At 47.2% G+C, this 23,126-nt stretch overlaps 1 protein-coding gene across 6 annotated transcripts in view; it reads left to right on the top strand.

The window, feature by feature from the left end:
* The window catches only part of AK9 (adenylate kinase 9), a 1,219,082-nt gene that overhangs the window by 811,886 nt on the left and 384,070 nt on the right, over positions 1-23,126 (top strand). The window lies entirely within an intron of this gene.

Here is a 23,126-nt window from a genome sequence, read left to right on the forward strand (position 1 = left end):
GTATAGGGCGGCTCCAGGGGACCCAGAGTTTTTAACTTCACATCCCTCGCCTGAGAGCCTGGTGATTCGGGCTGCTTGTTCAGGGAAATCTAAGGGTGCGTTTCCTCAGGTCCCGAGTGACAGGGAGGCTAAAAAACTAGATCAGTCGGCCAAGAAGATCTTTTCATCAGCCAGTATGGCCCTCAAATCTACAAATGCCACTTGCCTTTTGGGACGCTATATTCATGCGCTCATGGATTCTGCAAAGAAACTGGCTCCAAAGCTATCTGAGGAGGACAGAGTTGGCTTAATGAGGTTTTGACGGATGCCCAGGCAGCAGCACGCCAGGTGATACAGAGTGGCCTGGACATGGCGGATTCAGTGGTGAGAGTCATGGGGTCTTCTGTTGCCACTAGGAGGGGTGCGTGGCTTAAGTCTTCAGAGTTTTCCACTGATGTGCAGTCAACGTTGCTGGACTTGCCATTTGATGGCTCTGGACTTTTTGGTAAAAAGGCTGATGCTGCTCTTGAACGTTTTAAATAAAGCAAGGCTACGGCTAAGTCTTTGGGCCTTCAATCCCAGTCAAGAGGGTCGTTTAAAAGATATAGGGGTTTCGGAAGGGCAACCTTTCGTTCCTACAGGCAGACCCAGCAGCACCAGCACCAACAGCAGCAGAGCTCACTGTATAAGGGATACAGAGGCAGAATCAGGGGTCGCACACGTGGCCGTCAGCTCTCCTTCTCCTCCTCTTCCTCTTCCTCAGCCCCTCCCACCACCGCAAAGCAGCCCTAGATCTGCCATTCTGGATCATGCTGGTCCTGTGGGGGGCCGGCTTACCCATTTTCTACAAGATTGGGAATCTGTTACTACAGATCTTTGGGTTCTAGATCTTGTAGAAAATGGGTACGCCCTTCCCATTCGGGAATTCCCTCCAAATTACCCTCCTTGTCAAGGGGCTTGCTCAGAGAACCACCGTCTTCTCCTACAGGAGGAAGTCCTGAAGTTACTACAGAAAGGTGCGATAGAGGTGGTTCCAGAGCAGGAGAGGGGTCAGGAATGCTACTCCCGGTATTTCCTGATTCCGAAACAGGACGGCAGATTGCGTCCGATATTGGACCTCAGGATCTTGAATTTTTATCTGAAGCAAGAGAAGTTCAAGATGCTCACCCTTGCGCAGGTTCTTCAAGCGCTGAATCAGGAGGACTGGATGGTGTCAATCGACTTGCAGGATGCGTATTCCCACATCCCCATCCTGAAGTCGCACAGGAAGTATCTCCGGTTTACGGTAGGATCGCAACTTTATCAGTTTGCAGTCCTTCCGTTTGGTCTTACTACTGCACCCCGAGTCTTCACGAAGGTGATGGCAGTGGTGGCAGCCCATCTCAGAAGATCGGGGATTTCCGTTTTCCCCTATCTGCACGACTGGCTGATCAAAGCGGAGTCGCCAAAGAAGGTGCTACATCATCTGCAGGATACAACTCAGCTGTTGTTCAAATTGGGCTTCTCGATAAACGTGCCCAAATCTCACCTGGTGCCCTCTCAGCACAACCTGTTCATAGGTGCGGTACTTGACACTACTGTGTGTCGAGCATTCCCTCCTCCTCAAAGGATTCTCGACAAACAGGAAATGATTCCTTTATTTTGCAATGGAGCGGTCGTTCCAGTCCTGAAGGTCCTTCGCCTGCTCGGTCTGTTTGCTTCCTGCATTCTGTTGGTCAACCATGCACGCTGGCACATGAGGGCGCTCCAGTGGTGCCTCCGCAGGCAGTGGTGTCAGCCCAAAGGAGATCTCAGGGAGTCTGTGAGAATCTCCAGAGAAGCTGCGGCGGATCTGTCTTGGTGGAGTGTGGAGGGCAATCTGTCCCAAGGAAAGCCCTTCCATCTCCCTCCATCGGTGGCCACAGTGATAACGGATGCATCCACTTTAGGGTGGGGTGCGCATCTGGGGGACCTGGAGATCAAAGGACTTTGGTCTCCAGAGGAAAGGTTGCTTCACATCAACCTTCTGGAATTGCGGGCGATACGTTTGGCGCTCAAGGCCTTCCTCCCTTCCCTTCACGGTCAGTCTGTTCAAGTCCTGATGGACAACGCTACCGCGATGTGGTATGTCAACAAGCAGGGAGGAGTGGGGTCTCTTCCTCTCTGCAGAGAGGCTCTGCGTCTATGGTCCTGGGTTCAGGACCATCAGATTTGTCTGATGGCAAATCATCTGGCTGGGGTGCCCAACGTACGTGCGGACAGTCTCAGTCGGCAGTTCTCCGCCGACCACGAGTGGAGGCTCCATCCGGAGGTGGTTCATTACGTCTTTCGGATGTGGGAAAGCCCTAGGTTGGACCTGTTTGCCACTCGCGAGAGTGCTCACTGCCCGTCATTCTGCAGTCTCCAGTATCCGATGCAGTAAGCGTTGGGGGACGCGTTTCAGTTGAGTTGGGGCTCACGACTCCTTTATGCGTTTCCTCCCATACCCTTGATTCCTCGGGTTCTGAGGAAGATTCGCCAAGACCGGGCCCAAGTCATTTTGATTGCCCCAGATTGGCCAAGAAGGGTGTGGTACACAGATCTTCTCCACCTCTCCTCGTGCCCTCCGCTCCGTCTCCCTCTGACGGCAGACCTCCTCTCGCAATCGGAGGGGCAGGTTCTACACCCCCACCTCCAGAGCTTACACCTTCATGCCTGGAGATTGAACGGGGCAACCTGAATTCTTTTTCTCTCCCGCCTAATGTGGTAGATGTAATTTTGTCTGCCAGACGTCATTCCACCAAATCTATCTATTCCTATAGGTGGTCTAAATTTGTAATCTGGTGTGGAGAGAAGTCAGTTGATCCTTTGAGGGCTCGTTTATCTGACATTCTGCAGTTTGCCCTTTCTCTTGCTCAGCAAGGATTTGCTGTGGACACTGTTAAGCGATATTTATCGGGTTTGTCGTCTTTCCTTTGCTTGCCAGATCATCCGTCATTGTTCAAATCACCTATTGTTCTACGATTTCTAAAGGGCCTTACAAACAGGTTTCCTCCTACTCCCTTTATTGTGCCTCAATGGGACTTAAACCTTTTCTTGACTTATCTCATTGGTTCTCCCTTCGAGCCCTTACACAAGTGTCCTTTGAGACTGTTGTCTTTTAAGACGTTTTTTCTCATTGCAATCACCTCGGCAAGGAGGGTAAGTGAGCTTCAAGCTCTAAGTTCAAAACCCCCGTTTTTGACCATTCATGCTGAAAGAATGGTACTCAGGACCAGGGCTGTATTTCTGCCTAAGGTGGTAACTCCCTTCCATCTGGGGCAGTCCATTACCCTTCCTACCTTCTATCCTCCCCCTCACCCTTCCAAGGAGGAGGAGAGACTTCACCGCTTGGACCCTAAGAGGGCGGTGAGCTTCTACCTGGACAGAACAAAAGACTTTAGAGTTGATGACCAGCTCTTCGTGGGCTTTGTTGGCTGCAGGAAAGGCAGAGCGGTGCACAAGCGCACCCTTTCCAGATGGATTGTCTTGTGCATCAAGATATGCTACTCTTTGGCTGGTAGGAACCTCCAGAGGGTTTAAGGGCCCATTCCACTAGGGCTAAGTCTTCCACTTCTGCTTTGTGTAGGGGTATTCCTGTGGAGGACATTTGTAGGGCGGCAACTTGGGCCTCCCTCCACACTTTCGCAAATCATTATTGCTTAGACACTGAGGTGAGGAGGGACGGACATTTTGCTCGTTCCGTCCTTCAGGACTTTCTGGTATAGAAGGGTGGGCACCCTCCTCCAGGAGTGGGACTGCTGTGGGAATCTATTCACAAGGTGAGGAATCCACTGGCAGATGTATCCATCAGAAGAACAAGTTACTTACCTTCGGTAACGCTTTTTCTGGTGGATACAGTATCTGCCTGTGGATTCCTCACTGACCCACCCACCTCCCCGTTGTCCACCCTTGTATACCTTCAGTATATGATGGTGTTTCAAAATGTATTTGTTATTATCAAAGGCAGTGTGTTATCTCTTTTGCCTTTCTATTTATTCTCCACACTGTGTGTGTTGCTTGTATATTATGTACTGTGTATACTGTGTATATATTGCTGTTAGTCTGTCCGTGTGCCTCGAAGGCACGGAAAAAAAGGGCGGAACTGATGTCATCACACCGACGAGGTCTTCTTATGGAGCCGGTGATGTCAGCGGAGTCGCGAGCGGAGCCCTGTCTCTGTGACGTCGTCTTCGACCTCATCGGCGTGGACTGCTACAAAAGTTTCCGAATGTTGCTGGCGCAGGGGCAGGGGATATTCACAAGGTGAGGAATCCACAGGCAGATACTGTATCTACCAGAAAAAGCGTTACCGAAGGTAAGTAACTTGTTCTTCTGATGGATTCTTCTGCCTGTGGATACCTCACCTTCTGAATATCCCCAGCGCCAGCATTCCGCGAAAATTATTTCCTAGCTCTCCCACGTCGATGAGGTCGTCATAATTCCATGGCTCCGCTCGCAACTCCGCATGACGTCACCGGAGCCATAAGAGGACCTCATCGGCGTGCTGACGTCAGTTCCCTTTTTTCCGCGCCGTGACGCGTAACGGTTTTTCTAGGGGCTCTCCATTTTCTATAGAGAACTTTGTATCACTCAAGGATTTCCGATGGCTACTTCTAGAAAGACTGGGTTTAAGCCCTGCAGGGAGTGCGGCGGTCACATGTCTATCACTGACCCGCATGATGATTGCCTTTGGTGCTTATCGTCGAATCACAACGTCGATGAATGCCGAAGCTGCAGGAAAATGAATCCAAAAGCCATTAAGGAGCGCAAGGCTAAGCTGTTTAAGGCCAGAGCCAACAAAGAGAAGAGGGGTCGTAAAAGAGCAAAGTCGTCGTCTTCTCATAATTCGAAATCGAAAAAACATAAGAAGTCTAAAAGGAGACATGGCTCTCGGCTCCGTTCGTCGAAGGTCAGGGCTTCAAGGTCGAGGTCGCCTTCTCCAGCTAAGCAACTTCGAAGAAAGGACTTTGTTTCTCCTTCTCCGACTCCATATCCACATGTGACGCCGGTTCCATCTCCAGCTCCGAGGTCGCCAGCGTCGAAAGGCTCTTCATCGCATGAAGGTTCTCCGGCTTCTGCTATGTCTCCGACACCTAGGGAGTCGTCTCCAAGCCGTGTGGCTTCACCTGTGCGGGCGCCGTCCCCAGCTCCGCTGGCTCCATTTCAGCCTCAGGTGGTTCCTCTTCAGGAAGGTACAGATCCATACCCTCATTTTCCTGTTCCTGGATCAGACCCAATGCATTTTCTTAATGTGATGTTTGGCATGTTTGCCAGGGCCTCTACTCCATGTGGTGCTTCTTCGGGCCCCGTGGGTCTTTTGGCCTTTAACTTGGGTATTCCTCACCACTATCCTCAAGCACCCTTTGTGCCTTTCTTATCATCGACTGCGGCCTGGCATTTCCCCCCTCAAATTCGATCGATGCCGAGGTTTGAAGCAGAGGCTCCTCCATCGGCACCGTTGATGTCCTCACCGGTGCCGCGCTTGGCGCTGCCGACGCTGATTCTTGAACAGCGCTCTAAGAGAGAGGCGCAGAGACTCCTTGAGGAGGAGGAATATGCACAGGATCAGGAGGAAGGAGAGATTGTTGAGTCTGTGGATGAGTTTGAGGGCTTACAGGAGGCCAGTGGGTTGGATACTTCTCCTGAATATGATATTTCTTCCTAGCAGGCTGGAGTGTTGCAAGACATTGCTCCTTATCACATGGTGATAAGGAAGGCAGCTGAATTGCTTGATCTGCAACTTCCCTCAGCGGAGGTAAAATCTAATATCCTTACGGAGGTTCTTAATACTTCTTCTTCAGCCTCTGAACTGCTGCTACCTTTTAATGAGGCCTTAACGGAGCCTATAATGGAAGTTTGGCAGAAGCCCTTGTCTGCTCCTGCAGTTTCTCGTTCCATCTCAAGAAGGTACAGGCCTGCTCCCGGGCTCCAGCTTTTCTGTCTTCGCATCCATCACCAGAAAGCTTGGTGGTCCAGGCTTCTTGTTCAAAGCAGTCTTCTGGTTCTTCCCCTACCATACCTGGTGATAGGGATTCTAAAAAGATGGAGCAGGCAGCAAAGAAGGTGTTCTCTTCTGCTAGTATGGCTCTGAAGTCCACTAATGCAACCTGTCTTCTTGGGAGGTTTATCCATGCTCTGATGGACTCAGTCAAGCAGCTAGCTCCAAAGTTGCCGGAAGAGGATTGAAATAATTTCTTGGAGGCCCTTTCCGATTCTCAGGCTGCGGCCCATCAGGTCATACAATCGGGTCTGGACACTGCTGGCTCTGTGGCTCGTGTGATGGGGTCTTCTGTGGCGACAAGAAGACAGGCTTGGCTTAGATTGTCTGGATTTTCACCTGATGTTCAAGCGACTCTGCTGGATTTGCCCTTTGATGGGTCAAGACTATTTGGTTCAAAGGCTAACTCTGCCTTGCAGCGTTTTAAGGATAGCAGGGCGACTGCAAGGGCTCTGGGCCTCCAGGTGCAGTCCAGGACTTACGGCTACAAGCGGTATCGTGGTTTTGGAAGAGCTGCTTCCTTTCATGGCCGCCAGCAGTCTCAGCAAGACCAGCAGCAGCAGAATCCTTTGTACAAATCGTACAGAGGGAAGAATAAAGGGCGTCTTAGGGGAGCCTTTTAAAAGCAATACTCTTCCCCCTCCACTTCTCCTCCCGACACTGTTGGCACTTCAGGAAAGCAGTTCTAAATCCCCCATCTTAGACCATGTTGGTACCCTAGGGGTTTGGGTGTCCAACTTTCTACAAGATTGGAAACTGATCACTTCAGATCATTGGGTTTTAAATCTTGTAGAGAATGGGTACACCCTCCCTTTTTTAGAGTTTTCTCCTCATTACCCTCCTCGCCAGGGTTGGTGCTCAGAGGACCACTTACTGCTTTTGCAGCAGGAAGTTCTTACCTTGTTACAGAAAGGTGCGATAGAGGTAGTTCCGGTGCAGGAGAGGGGTCAGGGGTGCTTCTCCCAGTATTTCCTGATCCCCAAAAAGGACGGTCGATTAAGGCCAATATTGGACCTTAGGATTTTGAACCTTTACCTCAGACAGGAAAAGTTCAAAATGTTGACCTTGGCTCAGGTTCTTCTTGCGCTGCAACAGGAAGACTGGATGGTGTCCATCGATCTGCAGGATGCGTATTTTCATCTTCCCATCCTGAAGTCGCATCGGAAGTATCTCCGGTTCACGGTAGGATCGCAACACTATCAGTTTGCGGTTCTTCCGTTCGGTCTCACTTCCGCGCCTCGAGTCTTTACGAAGGTGATGGCGGGGGTAGCGGCACATCTCAGAAGGTCAGAGTTTCCTGTTTTCCCCTACCTGGACGACTGGCTGTTGAAAGCAGAGTCTCCGGAGTTGGTGTTGCGCCACTTGCATGAAACAACACAACTGTTGTTTAACTTGGGTTTCTCGATAAATGTACCCAAATCTCACCTGGTGCCTTCTCAGCGCAGCCTGTTCATGGGACAATACTGGACACTTCTGTGTGTCGAGCATACCCGCCTCCATAGAGGATTCCCGACATACAGGAAATGATTTCTTTATTTCACGATGGAGCGGTTGTTCCAGTCCTGAAGGTTCTACGCCTGCTCGGTCTGTTCGTTCCTGCATACTGTTGGTCAGTCATGCGCGCTGGCACATGAGGGCACTCCAGTGGTGCCTCCGCAGGCAGTGGTATCAACACAATGGAGATCTCGGGAAGAAGGTCAGGATCTCCAGAGATGCTGCAGTGGAGTTGACTTGGTGGGGTGTGCAGGGCAACCTGTCTCATGGAAAGCCCTTTCAGCTTCCTCCACCTGCGGCCACAGTGATCACGGATGCCTCCACTCTAGGGTGGTGTGCTCATCTGGGGGATCTGGATGTCAAAGGTCTTTGGTCTCCAGAGGAAAGGTTGCTTCACATCAACCTTTTGGAATTGCGGGCGATACGTTTAGCACTAAAGGCTTTCCTTCCTTCCCTTCGTGGTCAGTCGGTTCAGGTCCTGACGGACAACACTACTGCGATGTGGTATATCAACAAACAGGGAGGTGTAGGGTCGTATCGTCTCTGTCGAGAGGCTCTGCGACTCTGGTCCTGAGCTCAGAACCGTCAGATTTGTGCGTTTGCAAATCTTCTAGCCAGTGTGCTGAATGTTAATGCGGACAGTCTCAGTCGGATTACTCAGCCGATCACGAGTGGCGGCTTCATCCAGAGGTGGTCCGTCATATCTTCCAGATGTGGGGGTCTCCTCGGTGGGACCTGTTTGCCACCCACGAGAATGCGCACTGCTCGTTGTTCTGCAGTCTCCAGTATCCGATGCAGGGAGTGCTGGGGGACACGTTTCAATTGGATTTACGCGTTTCCTACCATACACTTGATTCCTCGGGTTCTGAGGAACATTCGCCAAGACCGGGCCCAAGTCATATTGATCACCTCGGATTGGCCAAGAAAGGTGTGGTACACAGATTTTCTTCACCTCTCATCGCACCCTCCGCTCCGTCTCCCTCTTAGGGCAGACCTCCTCTCGTAGTCGCAGGGGCAGGTTCTACACCACCACCTCCAGAGCCTGCACCTTCATGCCTGGAGATTGAACGGGGCAACCTGAGTTCCTTCTCTCTCCCACCGGATGTGGTGGATGTTATTTTATAATCAAGACGACACTCCATCAAGTCTGTTTACTCATTGAGATGGTCTAGATTTGTTAAATGGAGTGGAGAGAGATCCATTGATCCTTTAAAGGCCCACTTGTCGGATGTTTTTCAGTTTTCACTGTCCTTGTTCCAGCAGGGTTGTGTTGTGCTGTGGCCACTGTTAAGGGCTATTTGTCAGCTTTGTCGGCTTTCCTATGTTTGCCAGACCAGCCGTCTTTATTTAAGTCCCCCATTGTCATGAGGTTCATTAAGGGCCTTACAAATAAGTTTCCTCTCACTCCTTTCATTATGCCTCAGTGGGATTTGAATCTCGTTCTTACCTTTTTAATGGGTTCTCCATTTGAGCCTCTTCATACTTGTCCTTTGAGGCTTCTTTCTTTTAAAACGGTTTTCTTGATTGCCATTACCTCGGCCAGGAGGGTAAGTGAGCTTCAGGCTCTTAGTTCGAAGCATCCGTTCTTGACCATTCATGCAGATAAGTTGGTTTAAAGGACCGGGGCTGCTTTCCTTCCCAAGGTGGTTACTCCTTTCCATATGGGACAGTCCATTACTTTACTCACCTTTTATGCCCCCCCCTCACCCTTCCAAGGAGGAGGAGAGGCTTCATCGTTTGGACCCTAAGAGAGCTATCAGCTTTTATTTGGACAGAACAAGTGATCTGAGACTGGATGATCAACTCTTTGTGGGCTATGTTGGGAAGATGAAAGGCAAGGCTGTGCACAAGCGGACTCTCTCCAGGTGGATTATCTTGTGCATCATGATTTGCTACACCTTGGCCAAGAAGGACCCTCCTGAAGGTATCAGAGCTCCTTCCACTAGAGCTAAATCATCTTCTTCTGCTTTGGCTAGAGGTGTTCCTGTAATTGATATTTGCAAAGCAGCAACTTGGGCCTCCCTCCATACTTTTGCAAAGCATTACTGCTGGGATTCTGAGTTTAGGAGGGATGGCCATTTTGCTTGTTCTGTTTTGCAAGATTTTTTGGTCTAGTCAGGTGAACACCCTCCTCCGGGTGAGGTGCTTTGGGATTCTATTCAGAAGGTCAGGAATCCACAGGCAGAAGTATCCATCAGAAGAACAAGTTACTTACCTTCAGTAACGCTTTTTCTGGAGGATACAATATCTGCCTGTAGATTCCTCACGGTCCCACCCGCCTCCCCGTTGTCCACCTGTTTATACCAAAAAGATGCTTTAACTGTTTATCATTAGCGTTTTTTAAATATACGACTTTATCATGTTAATGTTTTAATAGTGGGAAATGCTTGATCTGTTGCTATTTCTCCATGACTTTTTTGGTTATGCATTTATATATATATATATATATATATATATATATATATATATATATATATATATATATATATATATATATATATATATATATATATATATATATATATATATATATATATATATTCACTGAAAAAACCATAGGTTTCACACATGTTATAGTTAGCGGAAATTTTACTGATAAAAAACCAATGAAATTCCCCCGTTATAGTTAGTGCAGGCAACTATAACTCACGCGACCGCAATCCTCTGCTGATGCTAATACTGTATTTAGACACTTATTTGCCCATGTCTTCTTCCATACATTTTTAGCTATACATATATTACAAATATTTTTTTTCATAAAGACACATATGTCATCAGCAGAAGATTGCGGTTGCGTGAGTTATAGTTGCCTGCACTAACTATATCGGGGGAATTTCATTGGTTTTTTTATCAGTAAAATTTCCGCTAACTATAACATGTGTGAAACCTATGGTTTTTTCAGTGAATTTGCAAGGTTTTTTAAATGCTAATTCCTAACTATAACATGTGTGAAACCTATGGTTTTTTCAGTGAATTTGTACGGTTTTTTAAATGCTAAGTTACTTTACGCCATTCGTGGCGTGCGCGCCCACTTAACGCAGTTCGTTCCGTGCGCGCACGGTGCGCACCGCGCGCCCACTTTACGCAGTTAGTGCCGTGCACGCACGGTGGGCACGCGGTGCGCTACGCGCACCGCGTGCCCACGTTACGCTAGATCGGCCATGTACGCTCGATGCGCTTCGCGCACCGTGCGCACATAGGACATATGATGCACTTCGTTTTGAAAGGTAATATTTTAATTTTTCGTATATGTTATAAGCCATGCACAAATGGTGCCCTTCGGGCACCATTTGCACACGGGGTGGAGAGAGTGTGGATAATTTTTTTTTTTATTATTTTTTTTTTAATATTTTAGTTTAACTCATCTATATTAAGCCATGCACAATTGGTGCCCTTCGGGCACCAATTGCACACGGGGTGGGGGGAGTGTGGATAATTTTTTTTTTTTTATAATTTTTTACCGTACGCGTACGGTAAGCGTAATCGGCGAAATTAGCGAAAAAATAAAAATTCCGTTTTTGGCCTTGGGGGATCTTTGGGGACTCCCTCAACATTGCTATGTGTGTGGGGGCTGTCTAAACAGCCCCTTTACATGTTTTTGTGCTTTATATTTTAAACATCACTCTCAGTGCGAGAGAGAAAATGGCGGCCGCCGCTTCCTGGTTTCGGCCGATTCGAATGTTTACTAAGATCTAAGAGCCAATCAGAATCGCGCTCGCCACCGTACGCGTACGGTAAGCGTACCGTAAGCGCACCGTAAGCTGGCTCAGATATATATATTGATTTAAAGGCTATTTTCTCAGAATCTACTGAACAGATTTACACCAAACCTACAAAAGGCACTTCCTTGACCTGAGGACTACCTCTCTGCCAAATTTCTAGTAATTCTGTTCAGCCGTTCGGGCTGTAGCCCTGTCTAAAGGTCGTTTGGAAAAATGCATGGGAAAAACGCGTTTTGGGACCCCCCTTTTATCTCAGCCCCCGCTTGACGAATCCCCCCGAGACTTTCAGGGAAGGAGCGGAGCGTAGCGCCCCACCTATTTTGAAAAATTCGCGAGGATTCGTCGACCGGCGCCAAAGTTATTCAAAATAGAATGTTGCGGATTTCCTATGGAAACGTGGTCCTAACTATAACTACCTACTGGCGACCGCCAGTAGGTAATATATATATATATATATATATATATATATATATATATATATATATATATATTATATATATTATATATATATATATATACAGCATTTCCCCGTTCCGGAGCCACAGACCCTTCAGGGCGGCCTCACGCAATGGGCACGGAGCAGCCCATCAAACATAAGTTAAGCAGACATAGTGAGGCCCACTACTGTAGAAAAGGTTTTATTCCAAAGTTCAGCAGCGCCTGATTCCACTCGTCTAACGTTTCGGCATATTTGCCTTGATCACAGACTGGAATTTACAAGCGCCAGGTGCGCTCAGGTGTGTTTTTGAATAATTGCATCACGTGACTGAAATCACCATACTACCAATCCCACAGTGCATTGTGTTAGTTTTCAAATGCATAAGTTGGAAGTCCATAGATATTAAGACCTTAATGGTGATTATTTCTGTAGCACAAGCACTGTCACTGTGTGGAATATTCTTAAAGTACAGTCAGGTGAGTTGGTACATTACCGCAAAGTGTTCTCATATTGTTTTTAACTTCAGAGATACAACCTTTCACAGCACGATCATCGCGGGATATCGGCCCGCATGAATCCCTTCCAAGCGCCAGTCATTTTTGCTTCTAATGGCAATCCTTCGTAGGAATCCTTCGTAGGTTTTAGGCGCGAGTGAGTCAGGCTCCTCCATAAACATCAAACCAGCATTTCCCCGTTCCGGAGCCACAGACCCTTCAGGGCGGCCTCACGCAATGGGCACGGAGCAGCCCATCAAACACAAGTTAAGCAGACATAGTGAGGCCCACTACTGTAGAAAAGGTTTTATTCCAAAGTTCAGCAGCGCCTGATTCCACTCGTCTAACGTTTCGGCATATTTGCCTTGATCACAGACTGGAATTTACAAGCGCCAGGTGCGCTCAGGTGTGTTTTTGAATAATTGCATCACGTGACTGAAATCACCATACTACCAATCCCACAGTGCATTGTGTTAGTTTTCAAATGCATAAGTTGGAAGTCCATAGATATTAAGACCTTAATGGTGATTATTTCTGTAGCACAAGCACTGTCACTGTGTGGAATATTCTTAAAGTACAGTCAGGTGAGTTGGTACATTACCGCAAAGTGTGCTCATATTGTTTTTAACTTCAGAGATACAACCTTTCACAGCACGATCATCGCGGGATATCGGCCCGCTTGAATCCCTTCCAAGCGCCAGTCATTTTTGCTTCTAATGGCAATCCTTCGTAGGAATCCTTCGTAGATTTTAGGCGCGAGTGAGTCAGGCTCCTCCATAAACATCAAACCAGCATTTCCCCGTTCCGGAGCCTCAGACCCTTCAGGGCGGCCTCACGCAATGGGCACGGAGCAGCCCATCAAACACAAGTTAAGCAGACATAGTGAGGCCCACTACTGTAGAAAAGGTTTTATTCCAAAGTTCAGCAGCGCCTGATTCCACTCGTCTAACGTTTCGGCATATTTGCCTTGATCACAGACTGGAATTTACAAGCGCCAGGTGCGCTCAGGTGTGTTTTTGAATAATTGCATCACATGACTGAAATCACCATACTACCAATCCCACAGTGCATTGTGTTAGTTTTCAAATGCATAAGTTGGAAGTCCATAGATATTAAGACCTTAATGGTGATTATTTCTGTAGCACAAGCACTGTCACTGTGTGGAATATTCTTAAAGTACAGTCAGGTGAGTTGGTACATTACCGCAAAGTGTTCTCATATTGTTTTTAACTTCAGAGATACAACCTTTCACAGCACGATCATCGCGGGATATCGGCCCGCTTGAATCCCTTCCAAGCGCCAGTCATTTTTGCTTCTAATGGCAATCCTTCGTAGGAATCCTTCGTAGGTTTTAGGCGCGAGTGAGTCAGGCTCCTCCATAAACATCAAACCAGCATTTCCCCGTTCCGGAGCCACAGACCCTTCAGGGCGGCCTCACGCAATGGGCACGGAGCAGCCCATCAAACATAAGTTAAGCAGACATAGTGAGGCCCACTACTGTAGAAAAGGTTTTATTACAAAGTTCAGCAGCGCCTGATTCCACTCGTCTAACGTTTCGGCATATTTGCCTTGATCACAGACTGGAATTTACAAGCGCCAGGTGCGCTCAGGTGTGTTTTTGAATAATTGCATCACGTGACTGAAATCACCATACTACCAATCCCACAGTGCATTGTGTTAGTTTTCAAATGCATAAGTTGGAAGTCCATAGATATTAAGACCTTAATGGTGATTATTTCTGTAGCACAAGCACTGTCACTGTGTGGAATATTCTTAAAGTACAGTCAAGTGAGTTGGTACATTACCGCAAAGTGTTCTCATATTGTTTTTAACTTCAGAGATACAACCTTTCACAGCACGATCATCGCGGGATATCGGCCCGCTTGAATCCCTTCCAAGCGCCAGTCATTTTTGCTTCTAATGGCAATCCTTCGTAGGAATCCTTCGTAGGTTTTAGGCGCGAGTGAGTCAGGCTCCTCCATAAACATCAAACCAGCATTTCCCCGTTCCGGAGCCACAGACCCTTCAGGGCGGCCTCACGCAATGGGCACGGAGCAGCCCATCAAACACAAGTTAAGCAGACATAGTGAGGCCCACTACTGTAGAAAAGGTTTTATTCCAAAGTTCAGCAGCGCCTGATTCCACTCGTCTAACGTTTCGGCATATTTGCCTTGATCACAGACTGGAATTTACAAGCGCCAGGTGCGCTCAGGTGTGTTTTTGAATAATTGCATCACGTGACTGAAATCACCATACTACCAATCCCACAGTGCATTGTGTTAGTTTTCAAATGCATAAGTTGGAAGTCCATAGATATTAAGACCTTAATGGTGATTATTTCTGTAGCACAAGCACTGTCACTGTGTGGAATATTCTTAAAGTACAGTCAGGTGAGTTGGTACATTACCGCAAAGTGTGCTCATATTGTTTTTAACTTCAGAGATACAACCTTTCACAGCACGATCATCGCGGGATATCGGCCCGCTTGAATCCCTTCCAAGCGCCAGTCATTTTTGCTTCTAATGGCAATCCTTCGTAGGAATCCTTCGTAGGTTTTAGGCGCGAGTGAGTCAGGCTCCTCCATAAACATCAAACCAGCATTTCCCCGTTCCGGAGCCTCAGACCCTTCAGGGCGGCCTCACGCAATGGGCACGGAGCAGCCCATCAAACACAAGTTAAGCAGACATAGTGAGGCCCACTACTGTAGAAAAGGTTTTATTCCAAAGTTCAGCAGCGCCTGATTCCACTCGTCTAACGTTTCGGCATATTTGCCTTGATCACAGACTGGAATTTACAAGCGCCAGGTGCGCTCAGGTGTGTTTTTGAATAATTGCATCACATGACTGAAATCACCATACTACCAATCCCACAGTGCATTGTGTTAGTTTTCAAATGCATAAGTTGGAAGTCCATAGATATTAAGACCTTAATGGTGATTATTTCTGTAGCACAAGCACTGTCACTGTGTGGAATATTCTTAAAGTACAGTCAGGTGAGTTGGTACATTACCGCAAAGTGTTCTCATATTGTTTTTAACTTCAGAGATACAACCTTTCACAGCACGATCATCGCGGGATATCGGCCCGCTTGAATCCCTTCCAAGCGCCAGTCATTTTTGCTTCTAATGGCAATCCTTCGTAGGAATCCTTCGTAGGTTTTAGGCGCGAGTGAGTCAGGCTCCTCCATAAACATCAAACCAGCATTTCCCCGTTCCGGAGCCACAGACCCTTCAGGGCGGCCTCACGCAATGGGCACGGAGCAGCCCATCAAACACAAGTTAAGCAGACATAGTGAGGCCCACTACTGTAGAAAAGGTTTTATTCCAAAGTTCAGCAGCGCCTGATTCCACTCGTCTAACGTTTCGGCATATTTGCCTTGATCACAGACTGGAATTTACAAGCGCCAGGTGCGCTCAGGTGTGTTTTTGAATAATTGCATCACGTGACTGAAATCACCATACTACCAATCCCACAGTGCATTGTGTTAGTTTTCAAATGCATAAGTTGGAAGTCCATAGATATTAAGACCTTAATGGTGATTATTTCTGTAGCACAAGCACTGTCACTGTGTGGAATATTCTTAAAGTACAGTCAGGTGAGTTGGTACATTACCGCAAAGTGTTCTCATATTGTTTTTAACTTCAGAGATACAACCTTTCACAGCACGATCATCGCGGGATATCGGCCCGCTTGAATCCCTTCCAAGCGCCAGTCATTTTTGCTTCTAATGGCAATCCTTCGTAGGAATCCTTCGTAGGTTTTAGGCGCGAGTGAGTCAGGCTCCTCCATAAACATCAAACCAGCATTTCCCCGTTCCGGAGCCACAGACCCTTCAGGGCGGCCTCACGCAATGGGCACGGAGCAGCCCATCAAACACAAGTTAAGCAGACATAGTGAGGCCCACTACTGTAGAAAAGGTTTTATTCCAAAGTTCAGCAGCGCCTGATTCCACTCGTCTAACATTTCGGCATATTTGCCTTGATCACAGACTGGAATTTACAAGCGCCAGGTGCGCTCAGGTGTGTTTTTGAATAATTGCATCACGTGACTGAAATCACCATACTACCAATCCCACAGTGCATTGTGTTAGTTTTCAAATGCATAAGTTGGAAGTCCATAGATATTAAGACCTTAATGGTGATTATTTCTGTAGCACAAGCACTGTCACTGTGTGGAATATTCTTAAAGTACAGTCAGGTGAGTTGGTACATTACCGCAAAGTGTTCTCATATTGTTTTTAACTTCAGAGATACAACCTTTCACAGCACGATCATCGCGGGATATCGGCCCGCTTGAATCCCTTCCAAGCGCCAGTCATTTTTGCTTCTAATGGCAATCCTTCGTAGGAATCCTTCGTAGGTTTTAGGCGCGAGTGAGTCAGGCTCCTCCATAAACATCAAACCAGCATTTCCCCGTTCCGGAGCCACAGACCCTTCAGGGCGGCCTCACGCAATGGGCACGGAGCAGCCCATCAAACACAAGTTAAGCAGACATAGTGAGGCCCACTACTGTAGAAAAGGTTTTATTCCAAAGTTCAGCAGCGCCTGATTCCACTCGTCTAACATTTCGGCATATTTGCCTTGATCACAGACTGGAATTTACAAGCGCCAGGTGCGCTCAGGTGTGTTTTTGAATAATTGCATCACGTGACTGAAATCACCATACTACCAATCCCACAGTGCATTGTGTTAGTTTTCAAATGCATAAGTTGGAAGTCCATAGATATTAAGACCTTAATGGTGATTATTTCTGTAGCACAAGCACTGTCACTGTGTGGAATATTCTTAAAGTACAGTCAGGTGAGTTGGTACATTACCGCAAAGTGTTCTCATATTGTTTTTAACTTCAGAGATACAACCTTTCACAGCACGATCATCGCGGGATATCGGCCCGCTTGAATCCCTTCCAAGCGCCAGTCATTTTTGCTTCTAATGGCAATCCTTCGTAGGAATCCTTCGTAGGTTTTAGGCGCGAGTGAGTCAGGCTCCTCCATAAACATCAAACCAGCATTTCCCCGTTCCGGAGCCACAGACCCTTCAGGGCGGCCTCACGCAATGGGCACGGAGCAGCCCATCAAACACAAGTTAAGCAGACATAGTGAGGCCCACTACTGTAGAAAAGGTTTTATTCAAAAGTTCAGCAGCGCCTGATTCCACTCGTCTAACATTTCGGCATATTTGCCTTGATCACAGACTGGAATTTACAAGCGCCAGGTGCGCTCAGGTGTGTTTTTGAATAATTGCATCACGTGACTGAAATCCCCATACTACCAATCCCACAGTGCATTGTGTTAGTTTTCAAATGCATAAGTTGGAAGTCCATAGATATTAAGACCTTAATGGTGATTATTTCTGTAGCACAAGCACTGTCACTGTGTGGAATATTCTTAAAGTACAGTCAGGTGAGTTAGTAGAATATATTCACTTAAAAAACCATAGGTTTAACACATGTTATAGTTAGGTGGATATTTCACTCGTAAAAAACCAATGAAATTCCCCCGTTATAGTTAGTTCAGATAACTATAACTCGCGCGCCCGCAATCCTCTGCTCATGACGTCACATATTACATCACTCATGACATGGTCAGTGGCATCACTCTTGACATCACTGATGACATCATCCTTGTGATAGAGTGGCGGTCGCGCGAGTTATAGTTCCAGAAGAACAAGTTACTTACCTTCGGTAACGCTTTTTCTGGTGGATACAATATCTGCCTGTAGATTCCTCACCTTCTGAATACCCCCTGCGCCAGCATTCCGTGGAAATGTCTGTCAGCGTACAAAAACACAAAAGCACCTGCATCTGCCCATTGTCTGTCACAGCACAACTCAAAAGCAACTGTGCCTGACCTCTGTCAAGTTGTTTTCCCTCTTGAAAAGAAAAATCCTAAAAGCATTTAAATACCTGTGTTTGCCCATCATCTATTAAACATGCATTCGAGGCAACTTGCCCCCCAAATAACCCAGTTGGCATCTAGGAATCTGCAACTGAAAACATTGACATTTTAGAAAGCATTCTCCCCTTTTAAAATTGATTTTTTTTTTGTAAATCCTGCAGAGCGATGCCAAAAATGTATTGCTTCGCACTCCCAAATACTACTCTCCCACCTGGAGGCTCAAATACGAAGAAGCAATAAACACAACACCACCTAGAAAGGGATTTCACTTTATTAAATGAAGTGCATCGAAGACTGTTCTCAGAATAAGGCTTAGGGTTTTATTTATGCACTACACATGCACCCCTAGGCCTTAAGGAAGTGTTCCCTCAAGCTCCTTGCCGCTCAACGTGCGACACAGCAACAGTCTCAATCAGTCAAGAGGAAATCTTGGGATCAGTCATGGAATCATCGATCTTCATCGCAGTTGAAGTTGTCCGGGCATTCGAGTAAATCCCACTAGAAAAAGATAGCCAAGAAGTAAAAGAGGTCTTCGACTTCTCCCCGTCAGTCAAAGTTATCTGATGAGTTGCGGAAACATCAGCATTCATGGCCTGGCTCCATGGTTAAGCCAGCGCCTGCACCGTCTTCGTGCCTTCCCAAGTTTCCTGGAGCCGGAGAGACCCCCGCCCAAATCCATGAGTTTTATGATGCCATGTACCTCATATTTGGATGTCCCATCCCAGTTGGCGCCTTTTGGCCTTCTGTTTTCTGAATCGGGAGGGGTCCCTACTGGTTTCCCGCCAGCAGGCTCTCCCCTGGCATCTTTCAGGCCACTTGTATCCATGAAAAGATCTGGACTGATGGCAGTCGAGCTATCTTGATCTTCCCGGGCGCCAGTCCATTTGCTGATGGATGCTGCACCCACAGGCCTCGTAGATCAGACAGCTAGAGGTCGGATCAGCCGCAGCTTCCAAGCTTCTTTAGCTTGCCCTCCAAACATCATGGACATCCAGTGGAAGGCAGCATATGTCATCACCTGCACCACTGGAGGTTGATAACATATGACCACTGGCCTCTCCAGATTGTCCGAAGGGGCCACTCCCTCCCCTTCATGACTGCCACTCCAACCATGCCATCCACTCGTGACAGTTTGACTGAAGAACACATCTCCTTATTCCGCCAGGAAGTGGCAGCTCTCTTGGCAAAGGGAGCCACTGAGAGGATGGCGGCATCAGAAGTAGATCCAGCTACTTTTTGGTGCTCAAGAACGACGGAGGACGTTGTCCTATCCTAGACCTGTGCCCTCTCAATTTCTTCATGAAAAAGGAAAAATTCATAATACTCACACTCGCTCAAGTCCTGTCAGCCCTGGATCTGGAAGACTGGATGGTAGCTTTGGACTTGCAGGACAAATACTTCCAGATATACGTCCTGCCTGCCCACAGACATTACCTTGGCTTCAGGGTAGGCCACAACCTCTTTCAGGTCACTGTGCTCCCTTTTGACCTTACTTGCAACCCTTGGGTTTTCACCAAGGTGATGGCGATCATTGCAGCTCATCTGGGGAAATCAGGGGTCCCACCTCCAGACCACGACAGACCTCGTACACTTGCTGGGGTTCAATATCAATGTGCCGAAGTCACACCTAACCCTTTCTCAAACGCTCCCTTTCATTGAGGTTGTTCTGAACACAGTACAGTTTCGGGTTATCCTCCAGAATACAGGTCCAGGATATTCAGGGTATGATACCAATTGTTCAGCCTGTTTTCTGGATTTCGGTGAGACTGACTATGAGGCTGCTGGGCCTCAAAGCCTCCTGCATAGTGCTTGTGACACATGCCCACTGGCATATGTGAGTTCTGCAGTGGGACCTAAAGTTCCAGTGGGCATAGCATCAGGGGAATCTCTTTGGCATGGTGAAGATCTCAGAGGGCACTACAAAAGATCTGCACTGGTGGCTAAAAAAACGTGATTGGGTCAGCAGTAGACCCCTCTCCCTTTCCCAACTAGATCTAAAAGTAGTAACACATGCATTACTCCTTGGATGGGGCGGCCATCTGGGAGAGGTGGAGCTCAGAAGACTCCAGCCTCCAGCGGAATCCAGGCTCCACATCAAACTGTTGGAGCTCCAAGTTATCCAACTGGCATTGAAAGCCTTTCTACCCTACATCAAGGAAAGGCTAGTACAGCTGTTCACGGACAGCATCTGTGCCATGTGGTACTGCAACAAACAGGGCATTGTGGGGGGTGGACCCTCTGTCATTAGGCCCTGCGTCTCTGGACTTGGCTGGAATGTCAGGGCATTTCCCACGTCGTTCAACATCTGGCAGTATCTCCAGGCATCAAAGTGGACAAACTCAGCCAAAGATGCCCAGTAGATCATGAATGGTGCCTCCATCTGGAGATTCAGCATTTGGGAAAACCTTGTTTAGATTTGTTCGCCACTGCCGAGAGTGCGCAATGTCAGCACTTCTCCATGATGGAATTTCTGAAGTGGCTCATTGTATGCGATGCTTTTCATCTTGAGTGGAGCTCCGGCCTGTATTACGCCTTTCCGCCCATACCACTCCTGCCCAATTTTCACAAGAAAATCAGGAACAACAGGGCCAAAGTCATCCTTGTGGCTCCAGACTGGGCTCGGAGTGTCTGGTATCCCGAGCTATTGAGCATGGCCATCAGTCCTCCGATCAGGCTGCCCTTTCAGGACAATCTTTTTTCACACCAGCATGGGAGGGTTCTGCACTTGAACCTGTCAACTCTCTGCCTTCATGCGTGGAGATTGAGCAGCAACAGTTGACAGCTTTCGACCTTCCACCCCAAGTCTTTGATGTTAACCTGGTAGCTCAGCGTCCCTCTATCAAGACAGTGTATGGAGGCCATTGGTGCAAGGTTGTGGCATGGTCACAGCCAAACAGGTTGATCTCTTATTTGCCTGCCTTTCTCAAATGTTGTTGTTTATCTTTTCCCTTTTCCAGCAGGGCTCTGCAGGGGGCACCTTAAATGGTTACTTACCTTAATTTGGTTCTTACTTTTCTGATGTGCGCTCCCTTTGAGCTGCTTCATACTTGCCCTCTTAGGCTTCTCACCATCAAGAGGGCCTTTCTGGTGACATTTATATCTACTCAAAAGGTCAGTGAACTGCAGGTGCTGTCATCTCAGCCTCCATATTTGTCTTTCTTATCAGACAGGCTGGTCCTTCGGACTCTAATGTCCTTCTTGCAGAAGGTAGTCACCCTGTTCCACTTAGGCCAGTCCATAACTCTGCCTACCTTATACGCTTCACCTCATCCCTCTAAAGAAGAGGAGAGACTCTACCGGCTAGACCTAAAAAGAGCATTGCCGTTCTACCTTGACCACACAAAACAGTTCCAGGTGGACCATCAACTTTTTGTGAAATATGTTGTGGCTATGATAGGAAAGGAAGTACAGAAACAAACCATCTCCCTATGGATCGTAATCTGCCTTAAGATCTGCTACGCATTAGCCAAGAAGCAGCCCCCAGAGGGCTTGCATACTTATTTCACCAGAAAAAAAGGCTGCAGTCACTGCATTAACACATGCTGTTTTGGTCCTGGACATCTGCCAGGCATCAACATGGGCCTCGCTGCACACGTTCTCCAAACACTACTGCCTGAACAGTCAGGCCAATCAGGATGGGCACTTTGTCCATTCACTCATGCAGGACTTGCTGGTTTAAATCATGTTCACACACCCACCTCCGGGAAAGTATTGCTTGGGTATCTATTTTAAGGTAAGGAATCTACGGCTTGAAGTCTCTATCAGATGAACAAATTACTTACCTTTGGTAACACCTTACCTGGTCGAGACTCTATCTAGCTACAGATTCCTTACCAACCCACCCATCCTCCCCACTCTGCAAATAGATTTTAGAGTAAAGCAGTGATCCCCTTTCAGGGCCTAATTCCACACACCAGTGGTCAGTGTTCTTTGTGGCTCGGTGCTTCTGGCGTGGAAAAGTCGCATAATAAAACTGACGTCAGCACACCGGAGTGGCACTTATACAAGCACTGTGCACGTAATTTCTGATGCGGACTCCGCCATGCGGAGCCAAACTACTGGTGCACAGGGGTACTTCTCACGTAAAATTTCTGTAACCTGTCCAACACAGGTAAAGAATCTGCTCTGCGGCTAGATAAAGTGTCAACCAGATAAAGCGTTACCGAAGGTAAGTAATTTGTTCTTTGCGGTCACAAACACTGTGATTTTACGAAATATAAAGTTTGAATCCACAAAATGGCTTGTTACACAGGCCCCCAGTACATAAGGCCATCACGTTTGCTTGTTTTCAAACAAATGTCCATTTTGGGGGATTGTGTTTGGAATGTTAAATTATTTGTTTTCGCCTAATTGGCTCTAGCTGTTGGTATTAGGAAAGTTTAGCAAACAACTCTAAATTGGGTGTGCAGGCTGTGGCAAAGGCATCAGAGGCAGTGCCCCCACTGCTCCAGCTGCTTGGTGACCCAACTACCAAATTCTAAGACATTTATTTCAAGCCCTCCATATAATTCAAATCCGTATGGTGACTTCTGTTAATGCACATATATGTTTTGCAGTAAATATTACACCCCACACATTTGTCTCTAAGTTAGTTTTGGGGAGGTCAAACCTGATGATATTACCGGAAAAACAGAGACATGTGGATTTTGGTGCAGCAAACCGGAAATCACCATCATATGATTCATTTTTCAGGCAAAACCCTTAATAAGTGATACATTTCACAGTCGATAAATTACACATACTTTCTGTTGTATTTTTAACTATCACATCTGACACTGTGCCACTCACAATTGAGAGCTAAATCTGCCCTTATAATCCTTTGACGTGTGGGGCACATAAATACCAGCTCAGTCCTATCAAGTAACAGAAGGCCTGGCTTAAGACTCTCCAAAACTATTAAATGCATTAGGAAATTGCTGCAAAATACCGGGAATCTCCTTCAAAGTTTTACTGTTAACAAATGTTTGAAACACAGATGGATTCAACTGAACATCTGAATTACTTGACTAGGTTAGTCTTTCTGAGCAATAAAATATAATGCTACTGTTGACAGTTTGTATTACTGAATGTGATCAGAGGTTATACTATGGGAACGCTTCTAAAGT

This window comes from Triturus cristatus, chromosome 6, assembly GCF_964204655.1.
Source record: "Triturus cristatus chromosome 6, aTriCri1.1, whole genome shotgun sequence".
NCBI lineage: Eukaryota > Metazoa > Chordata > Amphibia > Caudata > Salamandridae > Triturus > Triturus cristatus.